The sequence below is a fragment of the Amblyomma americanum genome, chromosome 5 (assembly GCF_052857255.1).
Source record: "Amblyomma americanum isolate KBUSLIRL-KWMA chromosome 5, ASM5285725v1, whole genome shotgun sequence".
NCBI lineage: Eukaryota > Metazoa > Arthropoda > Arachnida > Ixodida > Ixodidae > Amblyomma > Amblyomma americanum.
Window position 1 is genome coordinate 178,791,276 of NC_135501.1, and position 24,680 is coordinate 178,815,955.

The following is a 24,680-nucleotide window of genomic DNA, read 5'->3' on the forward strand; positions in this document are numbered from 1 at the left end:
ATCGAAGGCTCTCAAGGGGCCTGTCAGAACATCGAACAAGGCTGGACTCCCTTCATAGCCTATCGAATCTAAGTAAATTGCATACGGGATACGGACCCCGCACACCATCATCTTATATGGGCCCCTGCTCATCAGAGTTTGGCACGAAGCGTGGAAGCAGACGCAGCCACCCGCGCTCTCTCTCACAGGGCTGTTTTCTACTCCCCACCCGATCAGGAGCCCAATTTTAATCCGGTCTATACCTTCAAAGATGTTACAACCTACTATCAAGATAGTCATTGCCTAAAGGCCTGAAGAATGCGGATGAGCGGCTCCTTCTCCGCCTTCTCGCCAATACATTGCTGTGCCCGGCAGCCCTAAAACATTTTGACCCCTCCTTTAGCGGAAGCTGCCCGCACTGAAGAGCGGTGCCTTCGTTTGTTGCATCGTTGTTTTTGTTTGGGTTTGTTAATTTCACGAATGCATTTATTCAAGCAGAATACCTGCCTTGAAATTTATTTGTCATTTGAATAATAAAACCGAAAAAATGGTTACGATCTTTATAATAGCATATTTTGGAACATTTCTTCCATTGAAGCCGTTATTATCTGCCACAGTCTTGCACCCGTTCCTTAGAAAGCACTAGGCGTCTTATCCGAAACAGGAACAAAGAAGTGTCTTCATATACACCAACGTTTTATTTAGATATGACAGCGTGGTAAAACAAACACAGGGTTAAACAATATTTCCAAGTGGCAACTGAGGCAGCGCACTACATGCACCAATAATTCTCGACTAAAGCATTTTTGAGCTCGAAGCCATTTATGAACGCAATTTTTTTCATATAAGATTTCATTATAACAATCAATATATTCACAAATCACCCGACAGCTGTCTTTCATTTTTTATATCAACGTTTTTGCTATCTTCAAAACCGATCCCATTGGTTTTCTATGGCAGTCTTAATGCGATCGATATATACAATTTATAAGATTGGCTTTACTACATATCAGAAGAAGGGCCATTAACTTCAATATTGCCACAACAGTATCCTACAATTTTCAAAGTTCAAAATTTTTGCCCGAGAATGTTAGACATGACTGTCGCGTTAAGACAGTTGTGGTGGATGTTTTTCGAGAAGCTGAAAAAAACCTCTGTTTGTTCTCTTAAACCAACAGGAGTCCAATTCGGAAACCGTTTTGCAAGTGAGTGCGGATCTTGATCAATATGTTTGTTGAATAGTTTGCGGGGATGGGGCGGGCGCAGCAGGGAAAGGACAGGGTTAATTGGAGAGGTACGGGAGAGGTCTGTGCCCTGCAGTGGCCGTAGTCAGGCTGATGGTGATGAAAGTTTTTGTGCTAACATTGCTGTCGTATATTCGCTGCGCTGAGCAAATTTCTGATGAAGAGAATTTCCAACTGTACGCGATGAAAGAGAACCCGAAAAGAAAGCACGAAAATATACAAGGACATGACCATGGCGGTGCGCGGTTGTGTCTTTTAAAGCTTGGTTTTATAACAACAGCTTACATTATCTCTGTTTGGGCGGAAGGTTAGAGGACTGACCTGCATGGCACCTGCAACGCCCTACTGTCCCCTCCCTCATCCAGCTGTGCGTCTCTATGGCGCAGCTACCGCAGCACCGCTGCTGCGTCTTCATCGGACGCTCCGTAGGAGAACCAGACTGCAGGTTGCTTCTGCAATTAAGCGCAGTTTTCTATGTCTTGCAACTTGAGCGACAAGTATCCTGTGATCATGTTAGTCGCATGATGGTCTGTCGTCTCTGCATCTCAATTCTGCACGTGCTGCTTTAATAGATAGATGCTGACTCTTTTTTTTTTCACCTTTGCTAAGCGAGCGACGAAGGCTCTGCGTTAAAATCCTTGAATCGCAGAACCGTATTTTTCACGTGCATATTCGGCATAGTTTTCCACAAAATGGACTCGAAGTAAAGTCCGGTAGCAGGAGGGAAGATTCTAGGCTTCTGGGGTCTCGTTGTCAAGGCATCATCACAACTAAAAGGGCTCAGTAGAGAGCGGCACGAAATAGCCGTAGTTCAAGATCCCCGTAAATTTTCCAAAGAAAGAAATCGCTGCACGTGATTTGAGACGGCGAACAGGGCAGAGGAATTTATAAGAAACCTCGATAATTCTAACGCCACCTAGAGCATAAAGCGCCGATTGAGGCGTGTGTCAACTTGTCCAGGCGATTTCGTAAGAAAGCATTAGGTTAAAACACAACCTTGAGAGCTGTAACGCCGGCGAGTCAGGGGAGCTCTGAATAAAGGACCGGTGGAGTTGCAAGGCGACATCTCGTAAGAAGGGAGGCAGGGTGATGCTTGAGCCGCTATCGTTTCACAAATATTCCGTACCTTGTTATCGGACGTAAAACGATCGCTGATACGAACAATCGGGAAGTTAGTGCCGCGGCACCAACTTTAGTGCCTTGGGGAAGGCAGAAGCCCTCAAAGCGTTACAAGGTTAGCCAAACAAGGCATATCGCTTCTTCAGAGCTTCACAGAAGGATCGCTAATGAGAACGCTTGCCGGTATTGATTTATGTGATCTTCATGCAAGTGCACAGTCAAGAAGCGGGCCGGCGGTTGCTGAGCCCGAAGCTCATTAGAGATGCTTCCGAAAGCCGACACCTTCATTGCACCAGAGCGCAGGAAGCGAAGGCAAAATTCAATCAGAAGAGCAGACGGAGAGGCAAGAACCAGAAGAGGCCTTTCAAAGAGAAAAGTTCAGAAGCAAAATCGTCGTTAGTGTAGATAAATCTCTAAGAGTTGCGGAAAAAGGTGAGACGGAATAGATTACATTCGCAATGTAATGAACGTAAGGAAAAGCCGCCAAGACTGAGCACTCGCCGTAAGCGCAGAACGTAACAGAAAAGGAAAGCAGAACTGCACCGCAGAAAACAAAATTCGCGCAGATAATGCAAGAGCGTCGAGTCAAAGGTAATCAGTGCTCATGTGCGGCCAAGCACTTTCGCACGCTTTCTTTAGCTTTGCATGAACCTCAAGTTGGCGCACGAAGAAAACGAGCATGTTTCACTATTAAACCGCAATGTGTAGACAGGGTCTAAGAAATGCTGCGTGGACGAGAATGCGGCTTTGGCAGTCGCCCTTGCCCACGGCTCTGAGTGCACTGACTGCGCAAGACGGTTGACGTTGCTAAAACAAGTGATCATCGGAAGTGACAACTTGTGACTACTGTTTTCCGTTTGGTCATCTGTATTTTTCTAAACATCAATTTTTTGCGGCAGGAATGAAGATTAAACTACTAATGAAAAGCAACACACACGGCTTATAGAATACCATGTCTATTTAATCTTTATATTTAACGATTGCCATACTTTCCTCTGTTAAGTCTCCTCATTAAAAATTCCCTCACTGCATTGATTCTTGCTAAACACCCAGAACATCGACACTGGCCATCCTTCCGCATCCTGTGATATATTGAAGCACTGACTGCTTTCTTTGCTTAATATTTATTGAGCTCAGGTGCATTCTAGTGCTGTTTTGTTTTGCTCTTTATGATTGTAAACCTGTTCAACGCATTTTTTTCTGCTAACAGTTGCTTATATATGTGCGGACGGGGTTTCTTAGTCTTACTGTTCTTACCATAAAAACGTCCCTCCCTGTTGGCTGTTTCTGCATTCAGGACTTTTTTAAAGAACTTGACCAAGACAGTGGAATATCTACCAGAATGCTTGTTACGCAACTCTCGCAAAAAAGCGGCTATGTGTGAGGATGGAAAAGGAAAAAGATGCTATAACGTGATCATGTTCGTACGCTGTGATGTTTCTCTAGAGTGGGATGGTAAAAAGTCAGCTTGTGGCAGCTGTGGCCGAACAAGTCGCCTGCTAGGTGACCTCCACGGCAACCTCATCTGCGCAACTATGCAACACATTCAGATAGAAGGCAAGACACATGGTTAGGCCGCGAACACGAACGCCGGGTAGCTAACATAGCCATGGCACGAGCTTTACCTCAAGTCTCATAACTATCTTTAGTTAGGCGCCGTCTGCTACCAGCGCAGGAGGTGGGTACGGCTGATAAGGGGTCCTGAGGAGAGCGGTGAGGCAGCGGCCAAGCGCCGTTCAGCTGTGCGTGGGAGGCGAGAGCTGCGAAGAATAAGGTGCCCTGGAAGTGACTCCCCGAATCTTGTACCAGGCCACAGCTGACATGGACTGGTCTTTTGCCACCAAAGATAAGAAACACCACCATGACCACATTTTCATATAGAGCTTTGCCCTTTCCTGGCGTTCCCCTGTTCCGCAAACAATTCAAAAATATTCCAAGTCGCCAAACCGCCGCGGTGGCTCAGTGGTTAGGGCGCTCGGCTACTAATCAGGAGTTCCCGGGTTATAACCTGACCGCGGCGGCCGCGTTTCGATGGAGGCGAAACGCTAAGGCGCCCGTGCTTTGTGCGATGTCAGTGCACGTTAAAGATCCCAAGGTGGTTGAAATTATTGCGGAGCCCTCCACTACGGCACCTCTTTCTTCCTTTCTTCTTTCGCTTCCTTCTGTATCCCTTCCCTTACGGCGCGGTTCGGGTGTCCGCCGAGATACGTGAGACAGTTACTGTGCCATTTGCTTTCCTAAAAACGAATTTAAATTTCTCCCCTGTTATCTCCCCTAATATATCTCCTGTTATCTCACCCATCGCAGTAGCTCAGTGGTCTGGGCGCTCACCTACTGACCGTGCTTCCCGGGTTCTAACCCGCTCGCGGCGGCCGCGTTTCGGTAGAGGCGAAACGCTAAAGCGCCCTTGTGCTATGCGATGTCAGTGCACGTTAAAGATTCCCAGGTGGACGAAATTATTCCGGAGCCCTCCACTACGGCACCTCTTTTGTTTTCAAAGTCGCCAAGCCCTTATTTGGGGCAAGTAGACGGAAGCAGTTGGCAGAAAATAACGATAATAATAATTGTTTTTTGGGGAAAGGAAGTATCCGTGTCATATATCGTTGGACACCTGAACCGCGCCGTAAGGGAAGGGATAAAAGAGGGAGTGAAAAAAGAAAGAAAGTAAAAGGTGCCGTAGTAGAGGGCTCCGGAATATTTTCGACCACCTGGATATCTTTAACGGGCACTGACATCGCACAGCACACGGGCGCCTTAGCGTTTTGCCTCCTTAAAAGCGCAGCCGCCGCGGTCGGGTTCGAACCCGGGAACTCCGGATCAGTAGCCCAGCGCTCTCACCACTGAGCCACCGCAGCGGGTGCTGAAAATCGTATGTCACTTTTTTGTTTCTGTTGGCTGCCGGCATATATTATTTCCAAGTCCTTATTTGCGGCAAGTAGACGGAACCGGTTCCATTAAATCGTATGCCACTCTTCTGTTGCTGTAGGCTTCCGGCATGTGTTATTAATAACGCAAATAATAACACATCTTTATTTCCGCCACCGTCCACCTTCACAAGAACTGCGTTGCGGAAGGTAGACGACCGAGAGGCGGAAATCAATTCATTGTGGCGAACCAAGAGCGCACTGAGGAAGGTTTTATTGTAATATAGAGACAGATATGTATAATAATACGCGCTCTTAATGGACACCAGGCAGAGTAAAACCGTAAGAGTAGTTTTCGGGAAGGGAAGGGTGAGCATTAGATTTTCGTGCCCCAGATTACGTGCTTGCTTCTGCCTGCCTTGCTTAGACGCTAAAGCGAACTTCTTTCAGAGAACTCAAGTAAGGTAAATGTTCTGTATGCTTGTTTAAACTTCCAGCTACATCACGTCGTCCCCACCGCGTCAGTGAGTACTATCCATGATTTATGATTTAATTAGAGCATTTCATTTTAGGTGTGTTGAGAATCTGCGGTTTCAAACGAGGGGTATAGGGGGCATAAATACACCCTCATATGCACAAATAGAACCTATTCTTCGAAAGAGAAGGGTGTTACAGCGATGGGAATACTTCAGTTGTATTTTCCGCAGTCTTACAAGCAATTTTGCTACAGGATTTAGTACACTTCAGCACGAAAGCAATCGAAATGACACTCCTGTACTTTTTGGCGCTTAATGACAACTAAATTGGTTGTTGGATCATTTTTTTCCGCACGTTTCAGGTTTTTTTTTTTTAAAGGGAAGTCTCTTTATAAGGAAAAGTGTCCTTCAGCAGCTGATCTAAATTTATTTAAAAACATGTGGCAGTTTCTTTTATTCTAACAATCGCACTTTCTTCATGAATGTTGTTCTCTAATGACTTCATCTGTGGTTTCTGGCTTGCACAAGTAGCCAGAAACAGTGCTCGTCTTTTTCCAAACGCAAAAACAAGCGCCCCTTCATATCCATTTCCTTCGCCTTCACTAAAATTGCAATGCAAATTGGCCGTAGCCGGATACCGCATTTGTGGTTGCCTTCATTTGGTGGAGACAGAGTAGTAGGACACTGACAGAGAAAATATTTCAGAGCCTAAGTAAGGCACAATTCTCCTTACTATTTGTTACAGTCAGAGGAAGGATGGACATGGATTAAGACGGTACTGGTAAGTGAGCACCATGTTTTTCTTAGGTTAGTGTGCCTGCAGCAAAAAGGCCCGAAGTGTGCGATGCTTTAAAATGATTGCTTCTGAAAGAAATAAGTCAGGAATAAAACATTTTCTGAAATTATTTGCAACTATGAACAGTTTGTTTGTTCTGGTGTACTTCTGGTTCCCTCAGGCTTGCAGCATAATTTGTGCCGTGATTGTACGACACTGAGCACGAATGCGTTACTAACGGTGGCTTCCAATATTGATGGCAAGTTATTGAGGGAAAACTCAGAGTCATGTCGTTCATTGTGGTAGACGTCAGGAATTCGAATTTTAACAAAATACTCCATGTTATATTAACCGTACAAAAGTTACTGCGCACTTTAACAGTAAAAAGATATAGCCACCTATAAACAATGCCCCAGCGCCGGAAGAACTTTTGCGCGTTGAATTAGTGCATCAGGGAGCTCGCAGCATGACTAAAGGTCGCATTGTTGGCCTGTGATAAATATGAACAGGAGTCAAACGGAGTTGAATAAGACGTTAAAAAGTTTGCTGACTGCATGTCACCAGCAAGAATGCAACTGCTACAGCATGCAGCTGCGCCGCAATAAGCTTTCTTTTTTCGCTTTCCAGAAGGAACGACCTACTAGTGGTTATGGTAATTATCAAAGAAGACCAGGAAAAAAATTCATTATCAGAATGATCACTCTGGAATTGTTGGATTTTGAATTTTGTACTCGGGACTATTAGAAAACATGAAACACGTGCGGAAGCAAGACAGGAAAATAAAAGCATTTCTTTTCCGGAAATTGGTGCTTTGGTTGATTTCGATCATAGATATTATGGACTATGACAATAATATGCAGCGTCATATGAAGTTGGCAAGAACTAGGTAGTACACTGCGGTGGCGCGCATGAGAACCAATTACCGCAAAGTGAATTTAACCCGCGGATCGGTCGGTCAAATGAAAGTTACGATAACCCTTAAAGCTCTAGGGCAGGAAATTTGGCTGGACATTACTAATTTCACTGCAATAAACAGAAAACCCAACATGAATGATAGCCATTTTTTGCGCAGTTGTGTCTCTGCTTTACCATTCGTGTTTGTTGACGTAAAATTAAATGACAAGTATGCGACAACTGTTTAAAATGGCCGCTTTTGCTTAGGCCTCGCCTCCAAGGGCAGTGTCTCCATCAAAACAGCCGCCTTGGGCTTTTTGGTTTTTCGTCCGGCAGTTCACAGTGAAGGACGCAGACCAGGATACGAGAAGATAACATGACAAACGCTGAAAGTCTCTCATCGTTTCCTCGTCTCGGATCCTCGTCTGCGTCATGCGCTGGTAACGTCACGAGAGTCTCCACGTAGGTGAGTATAAAAAGTAATGCCATTGGCTCATTCGACCAAGCGTAGAAACTACAAAAGCTGATTGTTTTTAGAGAGGGACATCAACCATGTGGCCCTAGGGCAGTTGTGATTATCCACAGTGACATTGAAACGTGACTACAATGGAAATGTTTTTGTTTATTAAGCGAATGTTTCTGAAACTTTGTGCGTTCTTATTATCAACATAGAGTGCTAGAGAGGCTGCAGCCTCATTTCTTGAAGGGAACAGTGGAAGCCTAGCATATTGGGGGGTAGGAGGTGGTAATCTTTCACGTAGGTGTGGAGGCAATTAAAGCTAACATGCTTCTTTAGTTTTCTCATGCATGAGTGAGACAGATAGGCCCAGGTTTTCAATGTCTAGTTCTCTGCCTGATTTAACAATGAAAGCAACCTTGGCATGTTTTCATGCTGTATTGTCTGCCTTCCCGCCCAACATTCATTTATGCAAGCTGGTTGCGCCGTGATGTATATGTCGTGTAAGTTTCGGAGCGACTTCTTGGTGACACCGTCCGCTCCGGGGGCGGAGTTGGTGCGAATATTCACTGATTATGAAATAACCGTCAGATTATGGAATAACCTCCCAGACAACATCGCCTCAATGTCTAATCCTGATACCTTCCATCACAAACTCATTGCACATTTCACTGAAGCCATCTTAACATGCTGATGCAATCTCTTTTACGTTTTATGTTACGCATTTCGTTTACTTTTTCTCTCTTTTTGTATTTCTGTTTCCAAATTTTGTTGACACTAGTAAACGCGCCATGTGCTTTTTAATTTTATTTTTTGTGTGATGTACACTGGGTCCCTTTTTTGTATTTAATTCGGTGTTCCTATGTCAAATTTACCTTTACTTATCATGCGTTCCTATTTCCGTGTTCCTGTGTCAACTGTTCTGTATTATATTGAGGTGTTTGAAATCATTACTGATCATGTATGTTGCATTGTTTCCTTGTTTTTGTTTGTCCCCTTTTAAATTTGGTCTTGATGGTCTGTCGCCGCTCTTACACAATGGCCTACGGGCCTGTAAGGTACTTCAAATAAATAAATAAATATCAGACTTCCGGACCTTGGCGTGTTCGGGATCGGCAGGTCCCGTATACGCCGGGAAGGTGGTCGGGGATGGGAGTGGAGGTATCGTGTTTTTAGGTCTCGGAGGAGGTCTCCGTCGGAGCCCGGATATTTGTGCATTACTGTGGCTAGGCTGTTTAGTTGGGTAGCTTTGAAGTTAACTCAGTCTATAAGGCACCGTAGCAATTACCAAGTGCGGACAAGACCTAACCGTCCTTGAATGTTTTCGGAAAACGCCCCTTATTGCTGCTGAGCTAGCTTGAGAGCCTACTCCTCAGTGCGTTCATCGAGCTGCGCAATTTTTCGTTTCAGGGTGCGAATTCAAATGAATATGATTAAGACGTAAAAAGGTCACACTACTTACTGACACCCCGACGAAACAATTGTGACAGGGAAGAGAATTTCATAAGCATTCCTTTTTATGCTTTCCAGAAAGATCCAAAAACTACAAGTGACGATAAGACTCGAAGTCCAAAAACATTCATAGAAGATTCGAATGAATACTCTGGGCTTTTGAGACTGTGGACATGTGAACGATTTCAGATTTTTAGTGGCAGGGAAAAATCTACGCCAAAGGCGATGTCTTCACAGAGTCTTTACCTGAGCGCAACAATGAAGAATTTGTTGCGGGGAACCGAACCGATTATGCACGCATAGGATTAAACTCTCGTTTCATTTTTCTCTTTTAGAATAGAGACGACGTTGAAGCAATTGCTGCGGACTATCAATGTCTTCTTTATACTAACGAAGCGCCTTTTTTGCAATTTTCTACCAAGATTTTTTTTTAGGGGGGGGGGGGGTGTTACTTGTTATTATTTTGAAGCGTTCAAATGCATCGCTAAGATTTCAGGAATGGTGTGATAGAGAAGCAATGACTAATTGTGGCGAACAGTGATACCTTGTATGCTGCAATGAAGCGTCAAAAAAATGTAAATTGTGCTTAAATCGCTGACTAAGAAAACTCCACATAGTCAAAGAAGAAGGTTAAAGTCTTGACATGCAGCGGACTACCCACATTATGGCCATGTTTGCAAACCTGAACGTGTGATTGAGTTGAAAAGGAGATTTAGTTAGAGTAATTGTGCGAACCTTCTTCTGAAATCCTCCTTAGAGCAAAAACAAAGAAGCAGAGAGAGACAAGGAGTTATCCTCAAAAACCATGCTTTCGCATTCCTCCACGTAAGCAGACTTTAGTGCCCTCATTTTTTGTCGCGAGAAGTGCTTTAGTTCCTTGAAGAAAGCAGATTATTGCCTCAAGGGGGACAGGCGTCTCATGGCGTTGCACCGTTAATCAATCAACGTTTTTCGGTTCTTCGAAGAGCGACAGAAGAGTTGCAAACCAGTACGCTTACTGCTAACCATTTACGAGCTCTTCATGAGAGTGCACATCCACGTAGCTAGCCCACGGATACTGAGCACGAAGTTCCTTAAAGACTTGTCAAAGGGCTGACAACATTACTGGCTAGCATTCGCAGCAGTGCAGATGATTCTAACGGGTGCTTTGTCGGCGTGAGACACACCAGAGCACGAGAAGAAAATAAATAATCAGTCAGAAGATCAGAAATGGAGAGGAGAATCGGAAAACGCCTTTTAAAAGGATGGCGCAGAAGAAAAAGGCGTGGTCTTTGAGCCAGAGGCCATTACTACTAAACGTCCATCGTTAGCGCTCAACCAAAGTCTCCTGAAGCTGTGAAAATGGGAAACGACTGACTGGAATCTATTTGGCATACATCAAGCCTAAAGGAAAGCAGTACCCAATTAACATTCACTTTATTCGCAAAACGAAAGAGCAGGTGAAGGCAAAAGTGCGGAGAACAAAATATTGTGGAGATCTTCCGAGTGCGTAAAGGCAAAGGCAACAAAATCTCAGGTTTTGCAAAGCGCTCTTCCAAGCAGTAGAACACGTTCTTGAGCAAGTTGGTTCAAAGCTTGGGTAGATGAAGGGCACAAAAACACAGCACACAGGAAAAGGAAAGACACGAGACAGGCACTACTTGCAACTGTTTATTCTTGTTGTTGTGGTGACTGCAGGAAGAATGAAATGGAAAGTGCATCGGCCTGCCCACTGGCTCAAGATGAGCCACAATCGCTGCCAAGTAGGTAGGAGAGTTCAAAGACACATGAGAGGAAAGATTGAAAAAAAAAAGTGGAAATTCAACTGTTTATTGAATTCAAGAACGGCTTATTTATAGCCAACATGAAGGCGTGGTGGAAAAGGAGAGAAAAACAATATAAAAAACAAGAGGGAAAATGACATGTGGGAGGGAAACGATACTTCACAGGAGGGAACAAAAGTGATTCAACTCTTCGTAAACTTGTCTAAAAATATACTTTCATTCTTATGAATGACCAGCGATGGGGTGCTAACACAGGATCTGCCGCTTTTTCTATTCCGGTGAGCTTCTAGCAGTTCACGGGCAGTCTTATCTTTACTTGTACATAATATCTGAGGGTCTTGGAGCTTTGCTTCACAAATGCTCTGCTCTTCGTTGCCGCAGTGCTTGCAATGATGCGGCAAATGTGACCCGGTACTAATTCTTAGCGAGATTTTATGCTCCGTTAGACTTTCATTAATACATCGGCTTGTCATCATTTGCAAGTACTGTGGCAAAGAAGAGCAGAAGATTTGTGAAGCAAAGCTCCAAGACGCTGAGATATTATGTAGAAGCACAGATAAGACAGCCCGTGAACTGCTAGAAGCCCACCGGATTAGAAAAAGCGGGAGTTCCTGTGTTAGCACCCCATCGCTGGTCGTTTTTTTAGATAATTTTAGAAAGAGTTGAATCCCTTTTGTTCCCTCCATTGCAGTATCCTTGCCCTCGCACATGTCATTTTCCCTCTTGTTTGTTATATTGTTTTTCTCTCCCTTTCCTCCGCGCCTTCATCTTCGCTATAAATAAGCCGTTCTTGAATTCAATAAACAGTGGCAAGTTGCGCCTGTCTCGTGTCTTTTCTTTTCCTGTGTGCAGTGTTTTTGGGCGCTTCACATACTAACGCTCTCACATGCTTTATTCTGTTCATCGTGAGCACCTGTACAGAGTGCGCAGGTTTCACGAAGAGGACACAGGCTGCCCCCCATCGTGCCCCGCCGAAGGGAACGCGACGACAAAAGAATATTTAGCCTGCAGCTGTCAAAGGATTCACTGTGGGAGGCGGTAAACCTCGGTTAAGCGCGCGATCATCGCGAGGGTGAACTAGTGAATAGTATTTTAAAACCGTCTCGCCATTTCAATTGTTCATGGAGTCAGCGTGCTAGTCTAGTGGTTGCTTTTAGCGAACGCTGCACTTTCTCAGAGTTTTTGTGAAAGTTCCCTCACTCAAGTAGCCTTTGCGGAACACCAATTAACGCCGGCACTTGACATTCCCTCGACTTGTTTTTATAGTTTTGAGCACTAACTACAGGCGTCACGTGATATTTCTCAGCTGAAGTACTTGGATCCTTTAGCAGGTGTTTATGCCAGTACTTCCACCGCTTCTTTCATTTCTATTGGTCGCAACATTTTTCTTTGCAATGACTTTGTAGAAGTGCGATTTTCGTGCGAATGCGCCTTGTCTTCTGTTTCTGAACGCCGCAATACACAATTCGAAGATTCATCTGTGCATTCACTACACGCGCGCCATCTGCTGGACTATCGCCGTGCATTGCGTGTTGGGGATTCAGTGGGCGGCGCATGGTGGCGCGGCGACTGCACGCCATGCACCAAGGAAATTCACCGGAAACGTAATTCGCTACTGGTTAATTGGGATATGTAATTTTTATGCTCATAATTAAGTTATTCATGCACGCCTCAGTACATATCTCGAAGATACGTTTCCGGCAGCCCATTGACCTGCGCCACAGCGTGGGCCCTGGGAGAAAATCTGTTTCTTCAGCAATTTGTGCGTAAAGTGCTGCGTCACACTGCACTTTACCGCGAAGGGAACTTGGCACACAGACGCCAGAATGATGTTGAGTGCCGTATGTTCTGTCTTATCTCGAGTGCTTGCTACGCGTTGTGCGACATACAGCTTAATTGGGATGTCTAATTTTTATGCTCATAATTAAATTATTCATGCACGCCTTAGTACATACTCCTTAGTAAGATACGTTTCCTAGACATCTGGACGCTACCTGGTTAAATCGGAACTGAAGCATGTAAGAGTAGGTTTACTTTCATGCAATAAATAAAAACAATTACAATTGTGGTGGACTGTAAATGTTTTTCTTTATTGCATGAAATTAAAGGGCGTTTAACGTGCACCGACATCGCAAAGAACACGGGCGCCTTAGCGTTTCGCCTCCATCGAAAGGCAGCCGCCGCGGTCGGGTTCGAACCCGGGAACTCCGGATCAGTAGTCGAGCGCCCTCTAACCACTGAACCACCGCGGCAGGTGGTACCAAGATGTCTAATCAAGATTTCCCCTCCGGCGAAATGTTACCGCCGCGACCGGGATCGAACCCGCATCTTTCGGGTCAGCAGCCGAGCACCATAACCACTGAGCCACAGCAGCAGCAAATTCCGCCTTTCAATTTATGCTGGCCGACTGGTATCAACTAGTAATGAAGCAGCTCTTGTCCACAGGTTCTCCTGTGTGCCTCGTCTCTGTCTCTGTATTCTACGCTGGTGCCAAGTGTATAATATTGAATCGCCAACCCGCACAACTTTCTTGATAGCGCAGGATGCCTCGTTGGTATATTAAATCTTTTTAAAAACTGCGAAAAGAGACGAAGGCGATTAGATCAAGATTGAAATGAGTAAGCACGCATCGCTTCCTTAATTTACATGCTGAAAACCTGTTGCTAGCAAATTAGATTAAGAATTTGAATTTTTAAAAAATAAGAAAAAAGAGTCTGCATGGCACGAACAGACCACTACTGGTGTTTTATTTATTGTCCAAGGACGGAGAAGCGTGCAGCTATAGCCTTTTCTGATGAGACACACCCATTAGCTTTAAGAGCATTTTCTTCTTGGGACACACTTTCCGAAGCGGTTTCTCCAAAGATTGCCTCTGCAGAAACACCTAAAAGAGAGGTCAGCCGTGCATAGCAGAGGCTTGGGTCCTCTTCTGATATATGCGCAGTTGTTTTCACCACAGGTTGCCGAACCTTGCTTACACTTCTCGTACCTTCTGCAGCCAGAAAGTGCTAGAAATGACGCCAAAAAAACATCTGTGTTAGTAAGGCTCGCAAGAAAATAACAGTGCTCACAAAATACGCGAATTGCACCCATTCCATGCAAAATCTTTAATCAGAGGTGTCTCTTGGAGCAATAATCACTATAGGCCACCATCGTTTTCGACTTATGCATTGTCTAAATAGGTTCGCTGATCACGCTCTGTTATTCGCTGCAATGCATTTGATTGATGTGAATGCAGTTTCGGGAATAATTCTGTGAGTGACTATTTCAGGCTTCCTAACGCGAACATGTGTTTAAAAAATGAATCAATGTTTATCATTACTAGAATCCGCGTCGGAGTTATCAGAGCTACTCTGTTAACTGATTAGTCAGCATTACTAAAAATGCGAACGCGTTTGGCAAAAGTACAATTGACATAGATGAACTTTAATTTTCTTCTGCATCAAAATGTTTGCATCTCTTTTAGGTCAGTTCCCCGCACATTCGAGAAGTTTTTGTTTTGTTACGTTAAAAACATTTTTGCTGACTTTCGTCATGTAAAAGAAATTCGTCTCCTAAAAACGTGCTTGGAAATATATAATGTAGTTTCTTTCTCAGAAAGCTGCGATGGGATCAGTTCACTCATATTTGAACAAAAAAATGTCAGCCTCTTGTGTAAATGAAAGCGGAGCCTCAACATGACAAATTTTTTTAAAGATGTTGTGCACCTCCATATTAGGTTTTGTCACCCGATCTACAATCGAGAGAATTCAAGCGCGTACCCATATTTAAAAAATACCCTTCATATAAGCGAAAAAGACAGTTTTGTTGCATTTATTAAAAAATACCTGGAGATTTTCTTTTAAAGGCCGACTGAGCGACATCAAATTTCTGGCGCCTATGTTTAAAGGATCAAGGAAATAATTTTTTCGGTATTTTTATAATGTTATTTTTTGCATCGCACTTGACACCAATTATCTTGCACCAATTCTCAAGATAATCGCCGCCACTGTATACCTCTATCTCTGCGGTGCTCCCTTGCAAATGCTAACCAACTAACGATGAATGCGAACGCCAGATTGAAACGCTTCCGCGCTGTTCGTGAACAAGCTGCGCCATTTCATTGGAAGCTAAAAAAAAGAGTTTAGTTTACATTTATTGTTTCTCCTTTTTTTACGCGTCGCAACGATTCATAAAGCGCTTGTGAAAACACCGGACTGTAGACGTGGATGGCCGCCTATGCTACCATAGCCCGCGCGCGCCCTGAAATGCGGCAGATCTTCTGAGCTAGCAGCGTCCAGCAGCGGTTGACTCTATCGCCTACAAGGTAGCATTGATTCTGAGGATGCCACCTCGTAATACAACTATAATTAAGCGATCAAAAAATTCCTGGAGTACAAGCACGGGTGGCAGCGCCTTAGTTACTTTCTTATTTGGGTTAGTTTTGCTGGACTACGCAACCGTTTTGTAAAGTTTTTTCACGTTCCCGATGCTATTTGTGGCATTTGTGGGGCTTCCGCAAAGTTTGTCTTCGATTTGGTACCACAACGACCCCGCGAAGGGTTCGTCCAGCTGTTTCGTCCAATGGTGTGCCCAACTTTATGGAATACAGCCAAAAAACTAAAATAGCTGGTATTTTTTTATTCTTTCAGATATTTTTTTTCAGTTGTAAAGGCAGGCAATGGTCATTTCAAAACTTCCTTAAAGTAATTTAGTTTTTGAAACAGCCACAAGTTCATTTTTTTTCTTAAAGTTTTACCTGTAAAAATTTGCTTTCGCTTATAAAATTGGGTAAGATTTAGAACACTTTAACGAAGCTCATATTTTTGAAAACTCTTGTGTAATAGGCTTCGGTTCGATTGACTGCAATAAATTTTAAACCTTAATATCTTCTTTGAAGCGGGATATGGTTATAAATATAGAGCAATTTTTCCCACGACAGAAAAAAAGTTAGCCCTTTGAGGCGGCTTTATTATTGCTGTTTAAAACAAAAACTTTTCGCCTAAAATAGGTGCAGACCTCTCGGAAGCCAATTACTTAGTTTCCAAAGGTACATCCCAATCGCGCTGTTTGTTTCTGCACGAATATAAGAAATTCCTTCCAAACTGTCAACATAGTTCGAAACTGAGGTAAAGAAACCACAAGATTTATACAATTGAGATTGTGCAATAATTTTCTGGACATCATCTGTCAAGCCCTTGATTCTGTTTTGTCACAAGGTATTCCGGCCGATGGTTAGGGGCGACGGGAGAGATGGACTTCTCGCCTGGCGTTCATCGACTGGGGCTTCATCAAAGTTGTTTTTCTCTTTCTCCAAGATGCATATGACGAAAATTTAGTAAAACGTACTGAAACTATAGGTGAAAAAAATACGCGTGCAAAAAAATTAAGGAGTATTTGTTGCCCATTTATTTTTCTGAAAACAGCAATTTCTACGTTCTCTAGTTGGCACGAAATGTACCCTATTTTCGATATCAAGGATGGTAAATTAGTCAGAAAGAAAGGAATGGTAGCTACAGCACTCCTTTGGAAAAAGGCAGTCTACACAATTCTGAGAGAGATGCCTTTCTAATCTACTGTTCGCACAGTACTCATCACGTCTTCACTGGCGAGTACGGGATGGCAATGCCAGCAAACGACCAGTGCCTTGCTGATGAAACCCGGCTTGGAATCAGCAGTTCTGCAATCATCGTTGCTCTGCTGGGTCACTTGGGATGCCCAGCGCTGAACTTCTGCCTGCTGTTTCCGACAGAAGACGCCTGCCAGAGTGCCCAGCAATTTGAGAACAGTGGGCAAGCTTATCGGACGCCATTTTATCTGCTAATTGCAGGTACGTTAATCTGGCCTAAACTTAATTGGTCACCTTGCTGTGCACTGCAGCCATAATTACTTCAAGCTGTGTATTGAGCCTTGTGCTTTCACTTCTCAATGTAACTCATTATATCAAAGAACATTAAGAGTCTTCTTGACGACAGGGCAAAGACATTTAATAGGAATAGAAATAACATCCGGTAATACCACCATTCTACAAAGCAATTCAGCTTTCGTTGCAAAAGAAATAAGAGCCAAGAAAAGGTTGAGGAATCTAGGCATTTGTAAAATGTGACCAGTTGGGGTCTTGTATTCTGTTGCAGTAGGTCATCAGGAAGTCATAGAATCCCGTTTTCAAAAATATCTTGACAATATGTTGTTCAAAACATTTTAAGTTCCCACATGTCCCCATTTTTAGTCCCATAGCTTTCTTCGCACTTTGTGAAGCCTGAAATATTTTCAGTAAATGATGTTTTCTTCAAGAATTCCGGTTGAAATGTTCGCCTCAAATGAGAGCCCTTGATTTTTGTTGCTGGAATAATTATGTAATTATGTGCTGTATAAATCTTTCTCTTCTGCGGTGTCTCTTGGGTCTTAAAATTATAAAAGTGTATTTTGCAGTAGAACTAATTAGGTCACACTTTAACTGGGATGCAGTTCCCCAGATAAGGGTACAGTAGCTAAGTGAAAATGAAATAAAAAGAAATAAACTAGCATTGTAACACAAAACGACAAGATTTAATTGTTGCGAAGAAGGTGGCGTGTAATTTGTGACAACTTAGAAATAATGTGAACCACGTGATCGTCCCAGGACATTTGGTAATTAAACACTACGCGCTGTGTTTTGACTTGAGCACTATTTTCAGCAAAGAAAATCTGAAACATTCATGCTTTGACAAATGGCTTGCTTATTCTTGTCTGAAAAAAAATAGCGCTTTTGTTTCGCGCTCTTGCATCCAGAAAATTATTTGACAATTTATAACACAAAACGGCTTTTGAAGTTAATGAATATGCCTTGCACTACCCTGTTCAGTGAGATTTCTCTTTTTAAATATTCGTTCTTCTCTAACACAGCGAATTATTTTCGAAGGTGCTTTAAAAAATTGATATTGTGACTTTGTAAGTATCTGGTGTCTAAACTGAAATTCTACAAAATGCTTCTCCACAGCTTTGTCTATTACCTTTGTTTGTGTGAATGTCAGGCATTATATGGTTGTGCGTTCCTTGTTTCTAAATTTATTTCCACTTTGAATTCAACAGCTGGTAGCATTCGGACATGAAAGTATATATACTACATACTGTTTTACTCAGGAATTGCTTACTTTATGCTTACCCTGAAAAATGCAAATTCTGCTTGATTCGGCAAGCTTATTACGATACAAAGGAAAACACTTCGCGCAATTGAATGATATAATGGTGAATGAAAAGCCTCCGCCTATGATTATTGAATAAAGTGCGACCTCAGAAAGCGAGAACATTGGTGCATATTTTTTCGAAATTGAGGGAAAAAAAATCATTAAGGTCTCAAGTGTCTGCCGTTCTTAAAAATTTATTTTTATACACGTGTATCAGAATTGATTCTGGCGCAAAACAATTTACTGAAACAAATGCTGAGTACTTGATAAGCAACACATTCCTTACCAACGAAATTGCGGCTCTGATTTCTTGGTAGTATATCCTTGCCTATTCCGTTATTAATACGTGGCTGGCTTGGTAGATAATGGCGAGCGTTATAATGCTAAAGTGTTCACATTTACTATGACTTTATGCTGAGACCACTGATGAGCTGCGGCCTTATCTAAACTACAATATACACTACTGCTCTGCAAGAATGATACTTGCTGCGGCCTGTTTCTTTTCTCATGCATGCACAGCGAACTCCACACTAAGTCGGTAAGCCCGAGCAGCCGTGGATACCGCTTCGTTAGACTATGTGCTGTAAGCTAACAAACCCGAATAGGGCAACAGATATCTCGCATTTTGCTTTTCCCCGACAACAAAAACGAGGCGCTAAATATAAATATACTAAATACATATTGATGACAAACTGCACTTGATCGGTGTCAATGGATTACCACATTCTAGAAACAAAGATGCGATTTTCTCACTGCAGGTGGCACTTTTATCAGCCAGAAGAGACTAAATATTAGAGTTCAGATATCGCCATGATTGGCGAATTTGGCGAGTAAACTGCGGTGCGCCAGCGAAATTTTTGGCGGACATCTAGAGCTCGATTACACAGCTGCTCAATTCAAAAATTGTCACAGTCTTCACTGGTCTACGTCGCAAGGTTGAACTGAGTGGTGGGGAGGGCTGCAATGTAAATCTTGACTGTACGCGACGGCTGATTGAAAGCTGCTTGAATGTAACTGCTTGACTTAACATTCCTCTGTTTTTGAAGACAATGCATCAGGTACAAGAAAACGCAACAGCATTAGCAATGTAAACCACAGAAAATTGAGAGAGTGGGCAATATTATCCTTACCTATTAGCACATGATTATTATGGCAACTGATATTCTGTCCTTCGCAGACAGATATTCTTTGCATATATTCTCCAGACAAAAGGTGCAAACTTGTTAAAAATAAATTGGCTGTCGATTTGCGAATTGACCTTTTGAGTTAAAGAATTTAGATTCGGCCGAGCTGCAAACGCAGGAAAATATACTCTACTCACCTTCTGCGGCTCCCCAATATGGCTCACAAACCTTTGGCGTATAACCTGCGTGGCGGTAACACAGCAGTGGGGAGGGGGGAGGAAGGAACAATGAGGAAATTGGCGTTGTAATCTAAAGGGTAGAACAATTGAGTTAGACTTCCGCCTACGAGGTACTGCATCAATACATGTCCAAAAATTATCTAAAAAAGTGAGTAGGTGCCGAGATTGCACGAGCAAATACAAACGCTGATAAACTTATACTTACGTTTCGCAGTTTCTCTCCACATCATGAATTATTGTTTGCATACTCTTTCCGAAGCGAAACAAAAAAGTCTACATAAGTGAGTAAGAAGCCTCCCCTTATATGACGACGTTGGTCAAATTGGCAGTTCTTGGAAAGGGAGCCTGCTCAAGCGTTTTATTGACAACCTAGCATTGAGCAACATATTAAGCTCGATCTAACTTTGAAACCACGCTCTACGAGCTATATTTAAACTGGCTAATCACAACATAGCCTGGCGCTCGATGTTTTCTCCTGAGCAGGTCAGGAACTTTCCTACAGGGCTGCTCTTCGTAGTATAATCATTCACTCGGAAAAAAGAACGCAAGGATCAAGAACCAATGCAAAGTGAGAGGTCCGTGGTTGGAAGCTACGAGTGAGATTATTCGCTCACAATAGTGGCGGCTAGCTCTTCATTAGCGTCGCTTATAAAGTAATGAACGTCGGCTGTCTATGGCACAGCTCTCTATCCAAACAGCGGATTTTCAAAACTTGCATTATGCGTCAAGTAAAAACGCCGTATTAGCTCGCGTATTCTACGGGCTCGAATACTGAACACATCCTCTCTTTGGCTGTCGGAAATTAATTCTTTTTATACCGTCTCGTAATAAATGCTCCCTTGTGGTGCTCAGTCTGCTGTTGGTCACAATGTGTGCTAATAAGTGACATATTCTAAAGCCTAAATGACTATGTATTACTAAAAAAAAACACTACATATCGAGTGTCAGTTTCTATACGTCACCTTACAGGACAAACTGCGATTAAGAGCATTCCGCGGGGAATCCAAAACCCCAGCAGGTCTCGAGTGGTCCTCTCTTCGTTATGCAATAGATAGTAGCCGCTTGTTGTGATAGCGCTTCGCACCAAAGCAGTTAGTGGTCTGCTATATTGAATTCTGATTTTGCCTTTGTACACCATTATGTGCCGCTAGAATAATTTATGCGCGGTTTTGAAGTAAGGCTGCTTAACTTAGCCTCTCAGCACGTTCAGTGAGCTAAAATCTGCCATAAATTTAGGAGGTGTGTACTTCCGCATGAAGCAAGGATTTCATGAGACTGCCTAGATGCTACATTATTACTGGTCGAAATTTTTTCAGAATATTATATCCTCCGTAATGAACAAAACCCGATAATTTCTGACATTTTGTGAACAAAATCACTTCGTTATTTGCGTAAATACGGTATCCAGCTGCGGCCGTCACCTTCTGTTGACAACTTTAGACTTCTGAAAATAGTTTAAATATAGCCAGGAAACCTCTCTAGTTACCGTTCGGTTCAGCCGCTGTAAAAAGATGCGTTAGAAACAAGCATGTGGCCGCTACGCTCTGATACCCGAAGCGAGTAGGGTTTGCCACTCCGCATTTCTATTTGGGCCACACATACGACGAAACGTAGTCAGCTCAAACCCCCTATGTGAAAAGCAGCGGAGGGGATGTCAGTCGTGTCTTAGAATTACACATTCGCGCTTGGGCAGAAACCTGAGGCACCAGTGCAGTAGAGTACTTCTCTTTTTAGCCCTATGATCACCTGTGGTTTGAATTGGTTTGTCACTTTTCCATCGAGGATCGAATTGCATATGAAAAACTTTCTTTGGCGGATTGCAGGACAACGCTTCCTAAAGCGTGCTGATTATCTCGATTTGCGAAGGCACCCACGATAAACGCATAGAAAATCTCTTGCGTTGCGGTCACTACACAAAGTGCAGAGATCCAAGCTACGACATTTCTGAGGAAAGTCAAGCTCTCCAAGTTTAAGTGGAGAATTTTCATCAGCCAGAAAAGTCATCGGTTGAGCTGAATAAGTTAGAATTCTTCGTAGGGCCGCCTCGATCCCAATATTTTTGGCTGTTGTGGAATACTCAACTCTTCTAAGGCGTGCAGACTATCAAGCGTTCAGTGGTGGCATGTATGATGTCGTTGTTCTAGCTGAGCAATCTTGTGCTCAAAGCTTCGAGTAAAATTTCCTAATGATGTTCAAATTCTAATTGTAAATGCTCGAAACTCGATAAAATCGGTTTTACCAAATCTGGCTCCCGCCTAGTATCGTGGCCATGAATGCATTCAGTGCACTGGAAGCTTCAAAATGACCAACGCGAGTGTAACCGCCGCTTTTTTTTTTCGAAAATGATGACCTCATTCACTGAAGAATCGCTTGCTGGGTATCCTTCTTTCCATTCGGCCATGTTGAATGTTTGGTGCGTTCATAGCCAGAATGCAGAAAAATGGCGATAGCGACTAATAGGCAACTTTGTCATTCATTGCTTCTTGCAATATAGAAAAAGGTCTCACTAGGCTCTTTGGGTGCAAAATTTCGTCATTAAATTGTGATACTTAAGTTGGAGTAAACGTAGATTTATGTTATAAGGCGAACTGCCACGCATCCGATCAGCTCGACGAGCAATGAGGGGCGTTTAAATTTACAGAGATAAAAGCCGCTATAGAGAGCCTTCACTACCATGATGAACGTTGGTCGTCCCCAGGGACAGCTGTTGCACGTAATTACATAAGAGCACGCTCAGCACCGAACAAGACGAAAACAGCGCGAAACGCTTGAGAGGGGAAATAACGTGACAAGTTAGTAGACCGCCTTGGCAGCCACTGATAGAATATCACAACCGGGGCCAACAGTTAGATAGCGGGTCCTCTTCCAAACGGCACGTATAACCGCCGAAAACGATTTATTTGCCTCCGCTGAACAGCGGAAGAGAACGCAGTTCCTTAGACTGGTTCGTCGCATTGATTCTTTGCGGCCTTCTTTTAGCGGTGGGGAATGATACGTGTCCAGTACAAAAGACGGACACTAAGTGCCAATGGAGTGGCCGTCCAGCGAGCACATCAGTGTTCGTAGAAGTTGTGAAAGTCCCGCCGTCTAAGTGGCGTGAGAAATGACGTTAGTGGGATCTCTTTAAAAAAGATCATCGGCCTCAGCGCAGCCAGGAAACAGTCTTAGATTCTAAAAATAAAGCACTTCATAAGATTTCTACCGCTTCTTCGTTAGTGAAACCGGCGAACACCGCAGTACTTAAGCGGAAACAAGATGACAACCTTCCCACAACCATCTTTACGTAAGCTACGTTAAGTCGTTTGTTTTTTACCTTGGTTCCTTTTGAATAGTTTTCAGCGCAGATTGGCATTTACGTCTACAGTTGGTTTTTTCTGTAGACCATGTTAGGCTGTGCGGAGGCACAGTACTTCTGCAACTGGCCGCAGCACGTCCGCCGCTATGGACGAGGGTGGCACTGGTGAACACTCTGAAGGTTCGGTTACAAACAAAAAACATAAATACCCACGAGAGCAGCATATAAGACAGCCGTAGCCGTAGCTCAGTTGGTACAGCACCGGACACAATATCCGGAGGTCGTGGTTTCGGATCCCACCGACTGCATGGCTGTTTTTCCTGCTGCTTTAGAAGAAATTTTCTTTAAGCGACAGATTAATCGAAGTATTATTTTCCCACTGATCAGCACTAGAAATTAAGAAAAACAACAGAAACATTCCCTGGGACTATGCACCTTGGTTTCGGTGGCTGCTGGCTTCCTCCATGTGTTTGTCAAACGAGCCCCTCATTTCCTTATATTCATTTCCTCATTCCTCATTATACTCATTTCCATATATATGATATAAGAACTTTAAGCAAATGTAGAGCAAATAATCTAAGTACAAAAATAGTAACAGGTCTGTTACCGCTCTCTAACGGGACATTAAACAACACCTTTGAAGCAATTTATATTTAACGATATTTTGAGGCAGACAATCTGAGGGTGACTTCAAGTCTGCGCCGCCGTAGAGCGCTCTCTTTATTTTTCGACGCATACTCGTTTATAGACAAACTGACATCTGCAGTTTACCACTGTATATAGGTACGGCGCCACCTATTACTCTCTCCTCGGGCTGCGCGTTTCGCAGCAGCTGCCACAGATGGACAGCGCTATGTTACTCCGCTCCCGTCATGTTTTCCCTCCTGCCTCCACGGTAACCACCCTGTAAATGGTTCCGTTGGTAACAACCCTCCGGTTATGCACTCCAACTTCTTGCCATGCCCTCCTCCTTCCGAGATAACCCTCCTCCTTTTTCCAGGGTAACTACCCACCTGGTATCTTCCGTGGCCAGCACGCTCCAGTTAAGCTTTCCTATGCTCTTAACACGCTTTTCTCCCTCTCTGTTAATCTGACTCCGGTTGGCGATCCCTCCGCTCTCGCCACATCCTCCTCCTCCCACCCTTCCTCCACCTTCCGGATGGGTCCCGTAGTAGTAATATCCCGCCGGTTCCGCCTTACTAATCCCTCGTCATACCCTCTCATTCCAAGGTAACCCTCCTCCTCCTCCCTCCAAGGTAACTAACCTCCAGGTTGTTCCTGGTGCAACCGCCCACCGGTTGCGCCTTCTTACGCTCTCGTCACACCCTCCTCCTTCGTGGGTAAAAATCCTCCAGCTGGAGATTCATCCGTCCTCACCACTTCCTCCTCTTGCCAAGCTAATCACTTTCCTCATGGTGTCGGTGTTAACCACCTAACTGTTACCCACTCACTCGCCGTACCCTCCTCCTTCCGCAGTAGCCACCCTCCGACAAGTTTCCTAGGCAACACAATCACCGGCTACGCCGACTACAACGACTACTACTACTACTCATACTACGACGCGAAACCCAGGAACAGTCGCTTATCAGCTGTAGTTGAAAGAAAAAAGAAGACCCCGCCTGTCGATGTGCTAGCTGCATACTTTAGTGCAACGGTATCTGAACGCCTTTTCTGAATAAATGCTTCCTTCGCTTCTAAACTTCGCAGTAAATAAGCCTCGTAGAGAAAGTTTACTTACGCCTCGCAAGGGCCACGTCGAGAACGAGAAGTGCGCCGAGGACGACAAGTAGGGTCCTCATGTCTGGAGTCTCAGCTGCAGAATGCGACGCCCACTTTATTCAATGTGCCTATTCC

The 24,680-nt window shown here is 43.7% G+C and overlaps 2 long non-coding RNA genes across 2 annotated transcripts; one reads left to right on the forward strand and one right to left on the reverse strand.

Annotated features, from left to right (window-relative positions):
• The first annotated feature begins 6,298 nt into the window (after positions 1 to 6,298).
• On the forward strand, positions 6,299 to 7,260 carry LOC144135353 (uncharacterized). Its single transcript, XR_013315466.1, has 2 exons — positions 6,299 to 6,463; positions 7,085 to 7,260. It is a non-coding gene; the product is annotated as an uncharacterized LOC144135353 (long non-coding RNA).
• Positions 7,261 to 13,744: 6,484 nt separating this feature from the next.
• LOC144133091 (uncharacterized) lies at positions 13,745 to 24,675 on the reverse strand. Its single transcript, XR_013314985.1, has 3 exons — positions 24,565 to 24,675; positions 19,490 to 19,534; positions 13,745 to 14,031 (listed from the first exon to the last, which is right to left on the reverse strand). It is a non-coding gene; the product is annotated as an uncharacterized LOC144133091 (long non-coding RNA).
• Between the last annotated feature and the right edge of the window lie 5 nt (positions 24,676 to 24,680).